The sequence below is a fragment of the Monodon monoceros genome, unplaced genomic scaffold (genome assembly GCF_005190385.1).
Source record: "Monodon monoceros isolate NGI ecotype Baffin Bay Population unplaced genomic scaffold, NGI_Narwhal_1 Super_Scaffold_11, whole genome shotgun sequence".
Classification (NCBI taxonomy): domain Eukaryota; kingdom Metazoa; phylum Chordata; class Mammalia; order Artiodactyla; family Monodontidae; genus Monodon; species Monodon monoceros.
Window position 1 is genome coordinate 94,358,356 of NW_021703767.1, and position 15,192 is coordinate 94,373,547.

The 15,192-nt window shown below is 42.0% G+C and overlaps 1 protein-coding gene across 3 annotated transcripts in view; it reads left to right on the forward strand.

Annotated features, from left to right (window-relative positions):
- Positions 1 to 15,192, forward strand: part of PLD1 (phospholipase D1) — a 198,693-nt gene that overhangs the window by 46,616 nt on the left and 136,885 nt on the right. The window contains exon 1 of one of the 3 annotated variants that reach the window (XM_029215546.1): positions 3,836 to 3,994. The exons of 1 other annotated variant lie outside the window; for it this stretch is intronic. The gene's annotated coding sequence lies outside the window, so the exon portion shown is untranslated. Of the gene's footprint in view, positions 1 to 3,835; positions 3,995 to 12,524; positions 13,145 to 15,192 lie in introns of those variants that run through there. One more of the 3 variants, XM_029215547.1, reaches the window with a different exon arrangement.

A 15,192-nucleotide genomic window follows, 5' to 3' on the forward strand; every position in this document is an offset into this window, starting at 1 on the left:
AAACAAAAAATTTCCCGGGCTTCCCTGGTGGCGCAGTGGTTGAGAGTCCGCCTGCCGATGCAGGGGACACGGGTTCATGCCCCGGTCCGGGAAGATCCCACATGCCGCGGAGCGGCTGGGCCCGTGAGCCATGGCCGCTGAGCCTGCGCGTCCGGAGCCTGTGCTCCGCAACGGGAGAGGCCACAACGGTGAGGGGCCCGCGTACCGCAAAAAAAAAAAAAAAATTTCCCTACCCATGTCCTGAATTCTCTCTGAAATCCTCAGATACCTCTTGCCTTGAAACTTCACCCTTTCCTCTTACGCTGTGTGCCCCGCTGCTGCCCTCCAGCTGCTGTCACCCTAGATGTGTGCCTCCCGTCCATGCAGGGGACAGGAGCACCAGACCTGTATCTCCTGCAGCCCACTGCACATCCACCCTGGACGACCCACAGGACTTCGCACTCAGCCTTGGTCTCCAAAAGCCAACTCCTCGGCTTGTCTATCCCACCCCTGCTCCTCCCGCCAGCCTGCTCTTCCTCCTGTGTTCCCTGTTCTGTTGGTAGCATTAACAACCTCCACGTGGCTCAGGCCCCAGACCTAGCTTGAGCAAGTAAGTGAGCGCTGCTGTGGCCAGGGTTACCGCCCTAGCCTCCTTGATAATGTTTATGGAAGTGTAGACTTGTACATTTTAAAGCGCTGGTCTGCCCTTTTCTTTACCTGCAATGTCTTCTAAACTCCTGCGTACCCTACAGGGCTTTAGTTCCTTCTTACTTCTCTTTCCAACATGTACACACTGTGGTTTAAAATGTCTTGGTCATGTCTCTTTACCTCCATGATGTGACATCGGAGAACTCCCGCCTCCCTCGCAAAGTTTTCTTCTGTTGGTCCCCCAGCCTCACCAAGCTCCCTATGGTCCCTCCAGTGGCCCACTCCCCACTTCCCCCTTTTCCTTGGCAGACAGAGTGAGTGCCTTCTGCCTGGGGATTCCTTACCTGCCTCATGGCCTCCAGGTCTCAGTTCTGCGGCTGCTTGGCTGGACAGCCTTTCCCAGCCTGTGCCGTTATGAGGACTGTCCATAGAGCAGTTCTTGTCCAACCAACTCCTGCTCCCTTGCATTTTATGAGGACTGTCCATAGAGCAGTTCTTGTCCAACCAACTCCTGCTCCCTTGCATTTGAGCAGAGTCTGGCAGGGTTTCACCAGTGGTGTGCACTCGGGAGGACAGCATTATCAAAGTATGTGGTTAGCGGCGCTGACTTCAGAGCCAAATGACCTGGGTTCTAATCCCAGCTCCGCCACTAGCTGTTGGCAAGATACCCTTTAGGTGCCTCAGTTTTCTCATCTGTGAAACTGGCATAATTATGGATTTGTGTGATATAAATGAATTAATCTCCTGAAGCCCTTTAGAACCATGCCTGGCTTATACTGAGAGCTTAAATATCAGCTATTGTTATTAGTTTTAGTTTCAGTAATGTGGCTTGGGCTCGTTTAAAAGTCACATCCTACTATACTTTTATTTTTGCTGGAGTTTTATTAAAGACTGTTGTGTAATTCGAAACCCAATATTTAACTCTTCTTCATCTCCATTGAGGTTGATATCAGAACGTTGATTTTAGCAGAAATAATTTATGTGAGACAAAAGGAAATACTTTTTGAAAGAAAGGTAGGAGGACTCCTGGGGATACAGCCTCTTAACAGAATGATGGAGACACGGTCCCACCAGCAGTTAGCTAGTTGAGTTGGGGATTTATCCATGGTTCTTCCATTTCAGAGATTATGTTGATCTCACAGGAATTTTTCTTGCAGCCCTTTGGGTAGAAGAGAGATCAATATTATTTATCAGAGGATTTCTCTGGGAATGCATATCATCATATATGCTTGCAAACCAATCCACATAAAAATTTGGTTTTGAATGTAATTACTTTTTTTTTGCATGAGTGTTTTCATATCCTCTATAAATATTGTGCTCTGAGGGAAGAAACTTTTCATGGTTCCTACCACACATTGTTTGTGACATTAATGTGCTCTTATAACTGATCCCTTTCTTCCCTTTTTCTTTCAACATTGAAGCAGTATTTCCCCTGAGGTTTAACTGTTTCAGCCTTTTCTACGTTTTGCCACCAGGTGGGGCACTGGCTCCTTTATAAGGCATGGGCCAGGGCTTGAGGCTGGTTTTCTCACTGAGGTGGCTGTCTTGCCCCGTCATTCTGAAGTGACCCCTGGAGAAACTGTTCAGCCCTGACCCTGGGAGTGCGTAGAAGAGGCCAGCAGGGTGAGTGTTAGATCTGAGGGAGTTTCAGGGCTTTTCATGCCTGATCTTGTTGAGCTAATATGCTAATGACTTCTGTTTCATAGGTTTTGAGTAACTTGAATTTTACCGGAAATACATGTAAATCTACTTGGCAACAAGTGAATCAAGTTTTCCTCGGAATATTTTTTGTTTGTTTTTTGCGGTACGCGGGCCTCTCACTGTTGTGGCCTCTCCCGTTGCGGAGCACAGGCTCCAAACGCGCAGGCTCAGCGGCAATGGCTTACGGGCCTAGCTACTTCGCGGCATGTGGGATCTTCCCAGACCGGGGCACGAACCCGTGTCCCCTGCATCGGCAGGCGGACTCTCAACCACTGCGCCACCAGGGAAGCCCCGTCCTCGGAATATTTGGTCCCATCTTTATGGCTCAGAAGAAACATTAAATTTGGTAACCTTGACCATTATGTTAAATAGGTCTTATTTAAATAAGATAGAAATCATGGAAACAAGAATTAAAACTGCTCTTGGCATTGAAAATTAGGGGAAGATTGTGTATAACTGTGAACACTTCATGTTAAAAAGCAGCGCATGGATTTTTATTCTTTTTTTTTTTTTTTGCGGTACGCGGGCCTCTCACTGTTTTGGCCTCTCCCGTTGCGGAGCACAGGCTCCGGACGCGCAGGCTCAGCGGCCATGGCTCACGGGCCCAGCCGCTCAGCGGCATGTGGGATCTTCCCGGACCGGGACACGAACCCGTGTCCCCTGCATCGGCAGGCGGACTCTCAACCACCGCACCACCAGGGAAGCCCGGATTTTTATTCTTAAGCGATGTACTGGAACATCACATGTACATGAACATAAATTATCAATTACGTTTTTCTACAATGAAAAATAAATTTCTTACTTTGAAACCATTGTGAGTCATAAGTCCCAGTTTAAACTATAAAAAACTACAAAACCACCAAAAAACTTTTTTATTTTATAATATAACCTAACTGTAGATGGTGAAATTGAATTATGAGTGATTTTCACAGTTACAGACACTAAGTCAGAATCAGAAGTTAGAAAATGCTTTCATAAGTTTTCCTCTTGAACCTAATTTTTAGACTTTAGTGATTAATGAGGTTTTATGCTTATTTAATGTATTTTAAAAATCTAGAAATAGTGGTAGTATGTGCCTTTGGTTCTCAGAAGCAATAACTTCATGTGGTCCCTCTTAGGCAATGTGAAATTATAGTGCTATATGTTCCATCACCACCACCAGCAATTTAGGCAACAATATAAAACTCATTTCATGGCACTAGTGGAGGGCAGACTGTATTCCTCTTGTTTAAAATGAATGAGTCACTTTAATACAGCATCTGAGGGGCAAGAAGGGAATGAGAGTGCTCTTTGTTTCAGCTGGTGTGTTACAGTTTTCTTGGGTAGCAAGTACAAAAATGAAGCCTGAAGCCTTAGCTCATTCTGTATGTGAGTTTTATTTCTCACAGCAGCCCAGTGTCTATTTAACATATGGGAGTGGTTTCAAGTTCATTACTAAAGCTTATAGGCTAAAGGGCTTTGTGGGCTTGGCTATGACTTAAGTGGCCTTTGGGGAGTTGGCCAAAAACGGGGCTTGGGAACAGACTGCTTTCCCCGTGTCTGTGGATTCTCGGGGTAGTCAGTTTTTTTTTCCCCTGTCGGCTGTCAGCTGCTTTGGAGATTATTTTCATAGTAAGGATTCTTTCTTTAAAGCAATATGAAGCGACTACTTTCACAGGGGCACCAGGTTAGTAAATAAGGTTTTGAACTTTCTGCTGCATGTGTCAGATTTTCTTTCTGTCCTCACGGGGCGATGACATGACAGTCAGCATAGCATTTGTGCTGTTGCTGCGTTCTTTTAGAAAATAATGTGAGTTCGTCGATCCTACGGAGGTCTGGGGGTTATGGTTCTCCTTGTAATGTATGCATTGCTGGACAATATTAAATGCAGGTGGAAGCCAAGAAGAAATGACATTTATGTGTTGGATGTGCAGTCTAGAGATTTGTACCTGTTCATATGCATTTTCAATTCCTTTTTCAGAATTCCTTTCTTTGTGTCTTCCCATTATATTTTCTAGGAATAACTATGATTTTATACATGGTTGATTTTACTTTATGGAACACGAGACAGCAGTGTGTAGTGCCCCAGCCAGTGGTGTCGTCCTTCACACCCTGTGCGTGCTTGCCTGATGCATTGTTTTCTCTGGGGCCTACTGCTTATAGTTACAAGGACCCAGAATATGATTTTAATTTTCTTTTTGAAAAGTCTGACATTTTCCTAGAATGCCTCAGAAAATACCTGCATAGCAGTTGACGTGGGCAGAGTGTAGGTGGATCAAGCTGGACTGAATCCCTTCCTTAGTCATCACTGTTTTTATTCTTAAGTGATTCCTCTAGGAATAAATATGACTGTCGAAACGGAGTGTGCCTTGTAAGACAATGAAAGGATCGCTAACAGTATTGAAATGAAATTAAGTCAATAGAGCGAAGTATCAAGAGAATATCTTCCTTAACTTCATTAACTTAGACATCTAGAGAGCAATATTACCTTTGTTTACTTGTCACCAAAGCAATCCAGCATGAAGTTGTTTCACAAGAGTACGTAGATCGATTTGATGGTGTTTTCAAGTTTGCAACACTTTATGAAATATATTGGCTTTTATGTTACTTTATGTATGCTTTAGTTTGAGGTAAGCGCTGGTGGTTTTTTTTTTAATAAATTTATTTGTTTTTGGCTGCATTGGGGTCTTTGCTGCTGTGCGTGGGCCTTCGCTAGTTGCGGTGCATGGGCTTCTCATTGCGGTGGCTTCTCTTGTTGTGGATCACGGGCTCTAGGCGCATGGGCTTCAGTAGTTGTGGCTCGTGGGCTCAGTAGTCGTGGTTCACGGGCTGTAGAGCGCAGGCTCAGTATTTGTGACGCATGGGCTTAGTTGCTCTGCGGCCTGTGGGATCTTCCCAGACCAGGGCTCGAACCTGTGTCCCCTGCACTGGCAGGCGGATTCTTAACCACTGTGCCACCAGGGAAGTCCCAGTATGGGTGTTTTAAAATATGCTAATATGCTTCTGTTATTGCCATTTGAGTCTCCTCTTTTTTCCCCCGCTGGGAAATACAGTGTTTCAGAAAGGGTCTGTTCTCTCAGGTTCTCCTGTGTTTAAAAATATAAAATTGAGGGAGAAGGGAGACAGAAGTAGGTACTTAAAGAAATCTTCGAGGTGATTTGCTAAAGTTTAAAGATCCCAGTTCTATCTCTGCTGAGGCTGAAGTTGCAAAGTTATGGCTGCATGCTATCTCAGGATTGCAAAATTGACTGTACTTTATCCCCCTCAAGACACAATTGTACAGCTGTATTATTACCCCTGCCTCTGCAGATATTTTCTTCAACAGTAAATCCAAAAAAAAAAGAGCAGAGATTGCTATGACTTGCTTAATATATGCTAGTACTGTATATGTGGTATTATTAATTATTAAATGCTATTAACTTAAAATTTTAAAGAAGACTTCTGTAAATCTGATTGTAGCTCCTCAGTGATTTAAAGGACTGTGTTAAGACATTTTACTTGTTGATTACCTGTTTGCTCTTAGCTGGCATGGATAAGTCTTAAAAAGCTCACCTAAAGCTCATTTAGGTCTGGTAGGTCTCAGTTTCTGTGTTCCCAAGTGCTTCGCAGCCTTTTCTTCTACAGATGATAACAGAACAGTACTGATTAGAAACAGAAATAAACATTGTGGCAAAGGATAGAGTAAGAGGGGAAACTCCTTAAAAACCAGATTTTAGGGTTTTCCCAAAGGATATTCATTACAATAAGCTTCCTCCAAACATGAGGGGAAAAAAAAAAAGACTGTACAATAGAGTGCTCAAAATCTGTAATTTGGGATGGAGGCAAATCTTATTCCTGATTCCAGGCTTGGCACACACATTGCAGTTTTGTTCTCATCTTGCCAGACTGGTTTAGTTTTGTGACATCTCTGCTTTTTGGCTAAAATCAAGTAGAGACGGACATTTTTCCCATTCCATATCAGGTTAAGCTTTGAGCCGATTAATTTTTATCCAACATGCTTTCTTGTTAACAGTCAAAAGTACCCTTGATGCCTCATAAATCTCAGATGGTTATGAACATAGTTGATGGATCCATTATTTCAACATGAATTGGCCCCCACTCGAAACATCAGGAAGGTTAAATCAGTAGAAGGTAAGGACTTAGAGGAAAGAAATGAATAACCAGGAGGAATCATGATGTCAGGAGTGGGTTTTCTGACTGCTGAACCTTTATGATAAATGTTCACCTGTTGTCTGGTTCCATTCACACCCCAGATCACTCTCATTTCCTGCCCACAGTCTTCATCTTCGAGGTGCCTGTTTGGGGAGCTGTCGGTTCTTGATTTGCAGGTTCTGGCCTTGTCAGAGTCATCTTGTACAGCCACCCCCTGCCTTTTTCATGCCTAACCCGCTGGGTTCTTGCTCCTAACCCTGCTCACTGAAGGTGCCGATGTGCAAGGGTCTTGTGTTTACGTATCAGAAAGTGGGGCAGAAAGCAAGGGAGACTGCGATGCTGCCCGCTGCAGAAATGAACTATTTTAATAATGACAGTGCATACTAACTTCCCAGAGGGATTGTAAAGGCTGAGGACAGATTCTACTCCCAGGGCTGATCTGACCATAGACTTCCCCAGTTCCTTGGTTCCTTCTGAAGAAGCTAATTTAAGTTTGCCCTTCTGGCATTTCTGGGGTTGAAGATACTAGTACCTGTGGCAGGAGTAGTAGAGGGAGTGGTAATAGTAATAATAAAAACTAACACGCAAAAAGCATTTCCTAAAGGCAGTCTCTGTTCTAAGCCTCTCATGTAATCCTCACAACAACCCTAAGGGGTCAATTGTCTTTATTATCCCCATTTTACAGTTGATGAAACTGTCCCAGGGAAGTTACATAATTTGTCCCAAGTCATAGCAGCTAGTCAGCAGTAGTAGTATTGTGCCTCAGAGGGGTGCTGTGGTGGGGAAAAATGGTACGAGGAGTTGATGTCTTTGGGAAATATAATCCAGTCTTTATTATTAATGAGAAGCAACCATGTAAATACTGATATCTGTGCTGCGCTTCCTACTCAAAGATGCTTCTGTTGACCCACTGTCAACCAGTAAGGCATGTCCTTTGTGTCCTTTTCCTACTGGGTGTTTGTGTGGGTGAGCTTGTACTCTGCTTTCTCACATGTTCTGCTGGGGACCAGTGGCAAGAACCAGTGACCAGTGGCAGGATGTAGAGCTTACTCGTGGTCAGTAACTGAGATTGGTGGTGACCAGTCCACGTGGCGAATAAGCCCACAGTTGAAAACTGTCTTTTAACTACACAAGCTAATCTTGGAACTTTTGAGACTTTTTAAGGCTAAAATGATAAAACCACTAAGGCTCGAACTTGGACCTTTTGATTGTTTAGCTTTAATTTGGCCTGTATGAGTGTCCTCTTCCTTCCTGCCCAGTATGATTTCCTGCTGATAATCAAAGCTCTGATTATTTTGTCAGTCCTGAAGGCTTTCTGAGGCTTGGTGGAGAACCAGGAATATGAGACATGTATTTCCTTTAAAAACATAAATGTGCATTTGAAAATGTGGGGCAAATAACTTACTCTAGATTGGGCCAAAACTTAAACATGTGACAAATTAGGTTGGAACCTTTAAAAATATGTAAAAATACAGTCCATAGGTTAAGGAGTTATATTTTAAAAAAAGAAAGAAAGAAAGAAATCAAACGGTTTTATTATTTGGATGGGGAAGCACTTTCTCTTCCTAAAACCAATAGAGGAAATCACAAAAGGAATAGGGCAATAGATTGGAATTTTCCAGGTAGGAGTGCAAAAGCTTTAACTACAGAAATACTCATTGAAGTGTTATTTATTGTCATGAAAAGTTGGAAATAATCAAAATATACAATAAAAGAAAACTGCATAATGGATCATTATGCAACTACTACAGTTTTACTTAAGAAAAACTGTAATTGGAGGAAATGGTGATGATAGATATTTAAGATAAAACACTGGATAGTAAACTATTTGTGCATCACGTACTTGGTTATGTTTAAAATGTACCTGTCCTGGGGCTTCCCTGGTGGTGAAGTGGTTAAAAATCTGCCTGCCAATGCAGGGGACACGGGTTCAAACCTTGGTCCGGGAAGATCCCACATGCCGCGGAGCAACAAAGCCCGTGTGCCACAACTACTGAGCCTGAGAGCCACAACTACTGAGCCCACGTGCCTAGAGCCCGTGCTCCGCAACAAGAGAAGCCACTGCAATGAGAAGCCCGCGCACGGCGAAGAAGAGTAGCCCCCACTCGCCGCAACTAGAGAAAGCCCGTGCATAGCAACAAAGACCCAGCGTAGCCAAAAATAAATTAAATAAATAAATAAATAAAAATAAAATAAAATATACCTGTCTCTGTATGTGTTATGCTTAGGGAGAGAACAGAATGGATGATCACCTTAAGTTAATTGGGGTTTAGGGATTATTTTAAAGGTGGGAATTTCTGGCAGTTTTAATTTTCTCCTTATACTTTTCTGCATATTAATATTTAAAAATATGATTCTCTTATATTTGAAAACATAAAAACTATTCATGGAGAGAGAAAAATAAAAGCAAGATATACAAAAATTTAATAGTAAGTTAACATCACCCATAATCTATTTAAGGTGGTAACTCTAAGAATGCTTTTAATTTCCTCAGATAGTTTGTAAACTTAAGGTTTCCTTTAAGAAGAATTTATTATTTTTATAATAAAAATTAAAATAGGTTCGGAGTGACAGGTTAGCGTTGAGGAAGATCAGTCTTTATAAAGGAGAGGATATTTTTACTTTGGAGAGCAATTATTTTGCTGCATTTTCGCATTATTTTAGGAAAGTGCCTTTTGATTTTTAGGCACCACGTTTAAAATCTTAATCAGACATTATAGCTGATTAAATTATAAGATATATAGTTTTTTTAATAAGGGATGTGGGAAGATGCTCACTGAAATACTTGAAACAACAATCCAGGAAAGACACTTCCATGGATTTCCAGTGTGTCCAGACGTTTTGATAACTCTTCATTGGTCCAAGGTCAGTTGCTGATGTTTAGAATGGGACAAGTCAACATAGTGAGACAGTCCTTAGAAGATATGATTTGACTGGAATAATGAAGGTGGAAGAGAACCTTGGAGTAGTTGACTTCCTTCTTCCTCCTCCTTCTTTTACAGATGAGGTCCCCAAAGCCCAGAATGATTGAGTCCCCAAGGTCACAAGGTTCTAGTCGACTTGACTGGAGTCTTTTGGGGCCTTTTGAGGTCTTTTGATTCCCCTATTGCTGCTGGTTTTAATATTTCATTCTGTCCACTTACAAACATTTTAGTAATGAGGAATGAAATTATTTTTCCATTTTTCCTGGGTTGGTAAAAATCAGAAGCTAATACCATTCAGCACTTACCTGATGACATTGGAGAAAGAAGCTGACGGCTCATTATGGCTTCCAAGGAAAACTTACCAGCTTCACAGGCGTGGTCTTTATTCTCATCATTGTTGTTCGAACATTTTGTTCTTGGGTAAAGGCTTACTTAACGCACATCTGGTTTCCATGTTTGTTCTGAAAGACAGCAGCCACAAGGAGTGACTAGAGATCACTGGATACTGAACCCTGGGAATTATTTTTTATTTTTTTGCGGTACACGGGCCTCTCACTGTTGTGGCCTCTCCCATTGCAGAGCACAAGCTCTAGAAGCGCAGGCAAGGGAATTATTTTTTAACAACTTTATTGTTATTGTATAATTTACACATCACAAAGTTAACCCCTTCAAAGCGTACAATTCTGTATTCTTTAGCGTATTTACAGAGTTGTGTAACCATCACCATAATCTAATTTTAGAACATTTTGGTACCCCCTAAAGGAGACCTTGTACCCACTCTCCCTACTCCCCTCTCTTCCTTACCCAGCCCTAGGCAACCACTGTTCTAACTTCCTGCCTCTAGATTTGCCCATTCTGAACATTGAGTGAAATCATACACTGGATGAGAAAGCTAGAAATTTTAATCTGATGCTCAAAGACCACTTAGGCGAACATGACCTGGTTACTCTGTGGGCCCTTTCTTCTCAACAGTGTCTTGAACTGTGAGATTGAGACCAAATGAACTCAGTGTTGTCGCCTATTTACTAGATTAAGTGGCTTATTTTTGTTCTAGAGTCCCTGTATTCAAGATTGAAATAAAAAATATTCAGTATTCAAATTTTAAAAATATATGGGAGTACATATCCATTAATATGAGATTGTTGTAAGCTGTGCTGCAAAATTGTTAGGTTAGACCACAGCTTATTAGATGGGACCTTGAGTGACTTACTTGACTTTTCTAAGACTCAATTTCCTTATCTGTAAAATGAGGATCATAATACTAGTACTTACCTTTTAGGGTTCTAATGAGTATTAAATGAAATAATGTATATATAACACCTCCCGCAGTGCCTGATGCATGAGTGTTAAGTGAATGTTACCTATTGTTATTAGTGTCATTTATAATAAACTGTAGGAGTTATTTTATTTCATTCTTTCTGACTTCATCTGTCTACTACTGAGGATTTGAGTTGGCTTGCAAGAATATTTACATACCATTAAACACACACACACACACACACACACACACACACACACAGGAATAAAACAAAAGCAGGGATGATAAAGTTAGTAGAAGGACAGTATCAGAGGAAATAATAATAACAGTAGTAATGAGAGCTAACATTTATATAGCGGGTTATGAATGGATATTTCTTCAGTGTCCTTCCTAGTGAGCTGAGGGAATATTGCCAGATCAGAAATGGGCAGAGACACTGAAATGAAGCCCCAGGCTGGGACCTGGGAGGGACCTTGGTGGTCTCTGGTCTACCTTCATACCCCGCGCATGAGACAGAGCCAGAGATGACAGCTTGGTGTTGGAACTCACAGTGTGAAGGTGAGTTCACCATCTTACAATATGGATAGTCACTATTTATTAAGCACTTACCATGAGCTAAGCTAGAATTAGAACCCAAAGTGAATCCAAAACTATATAATTATGAAGTAAACTTGTCTACTCCAGGCAACCAGTTTCTTTATAAATAGTTCTTTTTTAAAGAATGGACTTATATACATTAAACTGAAGTGTACACTCTCGTAGGCACCCCCGTTTCCCATTCACATAGTACCTTCTACTCAGAGAGATTTAGATAACATTTGCAACATTGACAATGTAGTTGAATCACAAAGTTCATAGTAAACGTAATACCAGTGTTCATAAATGTTGATAAGAAGACACAGTCCAAAGTTATGCTTCTGTTTTAATCTGGCATCTTAGCAGTTTTTCATAGAGTACGGATAAAGGTTATTTCCTAAAGCATGGATAGAGGGTTAATTTAAGAAGGAGTATGTAACTGGCGCAAGAAGGGAGCTGGCCTACATCTGAAGGAAAGAATGTGGATCTCAGCAAGGCTTTGCTGTCATTTGTAAAACTGGTCTGCCCTTAAATGGAATCATTTGGGGCCGAACAAAAACATTCTACATGGAGTAGGTCAGGCGCTGGTACTTCCTCTTGCCGCCTCAGTTTGAATCTGTCAGTCTTCATCCAAACCTCATCTTTACCTCCCATGTGAATTGCTACAATATTAGACACCCCAGTGAATCCGTCCCCTCCTCCCTTCACTTTCTGCCAGTTTCATGGTTTTGTGCTAGCTTTTCCCTAGACGGTAGAGCCCTAGCTCGTGGAGGCCAAGGGGGCCACCTCTGCTCAGAGTGGTCCCCTGAGGTCTGGCCTGGGTTTGGAGGAGGAAGACGCAGGCGTGGTATTCTAAAGCTGAAGTGGACACAGGGTGCAGCCTCTGAGACCAAAAAGGAGGGTCTTCTGGCAAATGCTGACACGGCGCCATCCAGGCGCTGACGGAGCACTTCCTGTTTTAGGAAGCTCTCCATTCACCAGGGCTCTTTCGCTCCTAGAGAGCTCAAAGTGTTAGAAAGTTCTCCTTTATGCTGATGTGACGTGGGCCTGTCTGGAATATCCATCCCTGTGTTGCAGCTCTGTCCGCTGGAACCACAGAGGAAACATCTACTTACACCCACAGGTCTTGATACGTTCAAAAGGCTTCTCATTTTTGTGCAGCCTAAAAATTCCAGCTTATTTCAACCATTCCTCATAATATCATGGTTTTCAGACTTCTCCAGCCTGGTCCCTCATTCTCTGAGTATCCCTGGTTTGCCTTTGTTTTTCTGTGGCCCTCAGACTGAATACAGTTCTCCAAGTGTAGCCTGACCAGCAGCTGGGATTATTGGCTGCTTTCCTGGGTACTGCTCTTATGATGATGTATCCTAACCTAACCGATGCATCGGTTCTTAAAAAATAATGTTAACATGTGCCATTTTGGGGGGACAGTCACTATTTTCAAGGCAACGTGCCAAAGTGCCTTATATATGTGATGTTATTTAATCTTCACAGCAGTACTGAGGTCAGTATTACTACTGTATTTCCTTGATTCTAAGACACTGTTAATGGCAAGATACACCATCAATTAAATTTCAGCTTTTCAGGGAGAAGTAGAGGAAGGAAAATGCCATCATATTAAACAGAGACATAAAATGCAATAGTCCTGCCCGTTTCAGAAAAGTTAAAATGCGTGTTGGGGGAAGGGGGACAGAAAGCACATCTTAGAATCAAGGAAATATATCTTCATTCTGCAGATGCGGAGCCCAAGCTTAAGGATTTGAGTGACTTGCTACGGTCTGTAGAAGGGAGAACCGATTCAGACCCAGCTCTGCTGACTTCGGTGTATGCTCCCACCATTCTTGCTACTCCCTCCTAAGGAGCCCTAAAGTGAAGTTGGTTCATCCTGAATCCCTGGGGCTTTTTCACAAAACGGCTGCCAATCCGGGTAATCCCAGCCTGCACTTGTGTTTAAACCTAAATGCAGATGTCTGCACTTGTCCTTGGCAGTGAACAGCTTTCCATACGTCCGTATTTTTAGAGTGTGGTTACCAGATCAAAGACTATAAGTATTTTGTGACTCTACAAACATATTACTAAATTATGCCCAAAACTGGTGCATTCATTAACAATGCCACCAGCTATGAGGTTGGTTTAGCACAGTTGTAGCTGGTTTTCAATATAGTACATCAGTGGCCTCATTGAGAATGGGAATTTGGGTCTGTTGTGGGAAACTTATGTGTATATTTGATTCTCTCGTGGGACTCCTCAGGCCCCTGAGCCCCCACCGTAGGCTGACTCAGGCCCCTTCAGTGCTTCTTTGTAGTTAATATGTGCCTTCCTGTTTCCATGGCCTCTGGACTCAACTCTGAGTCCGAATCCTTGGGGGCCGCACAGCCCTAGACTTTGCTGTCTTTCTGCTTGCCCTCTGGCTCTGAGCATACCCAAGTCCTCCCCTTGCCTTTATTGTAATACCCTGCGTTATTTGATGCAGCCTGTAGAAAATCTCTGAATCCCAAGGACAATTTATGATGGTAACAGAATTAATGGGTTGAGAATTAAAAGCAGTTCTTGTTTTTGATGCATTGTGGTGAAAGCAAGCCTTCTAGGAGATATCTGGATGATTAATTAGCAAGTAATCCATTCTAATTGTTCTAGTTCTCCCTAGATGAAGACAGGGAGGATGTAGAAAGTGTCAAGAATATATAGTTGAAGGCTTTAAGGAGAAGAACCTGCCTAGTAGATTTCAAATGGCTAAAAGGATAGAAATGAAGAAGAGAATGGATTTCCACCTGTGTGCAGGGCAGTCTCTTAGCTCTGGGAAGCACAGAATTGCGACTGGAAAAGAATGTAATTTATTTTTTATTTTAAAAGTAGGAATAAAGAAAAAGGTCAACTGTACGTCTCACTTCCCACTAAGATAACTTCTACTTATATGCATAGCTTTTATATGTGGAGTTATTGGGGTTTTATAACTCCGTTTAAATGGGTAAGAAATAGTGAGCAAAAATTAAGTCCTTCAGATGCTTCTTTAGATTCTGATTCATAGCACAACATAACTCATATCTTTTGTGAGAGGACAGTTGCTGTCCTGCACTTCTTGGCTAAAAATGTAGGCCACTTTCTGACTAGAAATGTAGGTATGTGATTTAAAAAGAAAACCATAAACCATATTGAAATAGCTCAAAGTTAAATCAAGTTTAAACTCAAATTTAAGTTGACTTCGGTGTTGGGCTCAAAAAACGTGTTAACGTTCAAAAGGATAAAGTTGCCTTGTTAAGAAGTGACTCCTGGATTGTGAACGAAGGTGGTGATATCATACAAGTCTTGAGCTTATCAGTCCATAACACAGCTCTACCCTTCACATCATGAGAGATTCAGTATTTGCCAAAGACTTAATGTATTTTTATTTGCTACATGATACGTGCTTCTAAAGACACAGGTTTGGAGATTTTAGAAGGCGTGGAACTATAGTTATACTCCCTATAGATTCAGCCATTGTCTCTATCATCAACTCCCTAGGCATCTTTATAGGTCCTTTATAAATATCTGTGTGCATATATCTAGGTGAATTAAGGTCCTGACACAGCCATAGCAAGCTGGTTTTGTTCTCCCCGACTATAACATTTCTGTTGTATTTTCCTTCTCAGAGCTTCTTTCCTCCTGTCATATAATGTGTGTCATGCTGGAGCTAGTCTAAACCAGTGCCTTTCAAACTGAGATGTCTCTGAATCACCCAGGTATCTTGTTAAAACACAGATTCTGTTTCTGGGATACGGCTAAGATTCTGCATTCCCAGAAAGTTTCAGGGTGATGTCTATGCTCAACGGACCACGTTTTGAGTAACAAGGATCCCAAGGTTTTTACAGTCAATACTCCCAGGAAGACAGGTGGTGGGAAAAAGCAAGCAATAAAACAAACATTAAATTGGAGGAGCCTCATATGTTCATTAAGGACTGCGATTACCTTGGCCGGTGCCCCGTTGGGTTCAGAGGG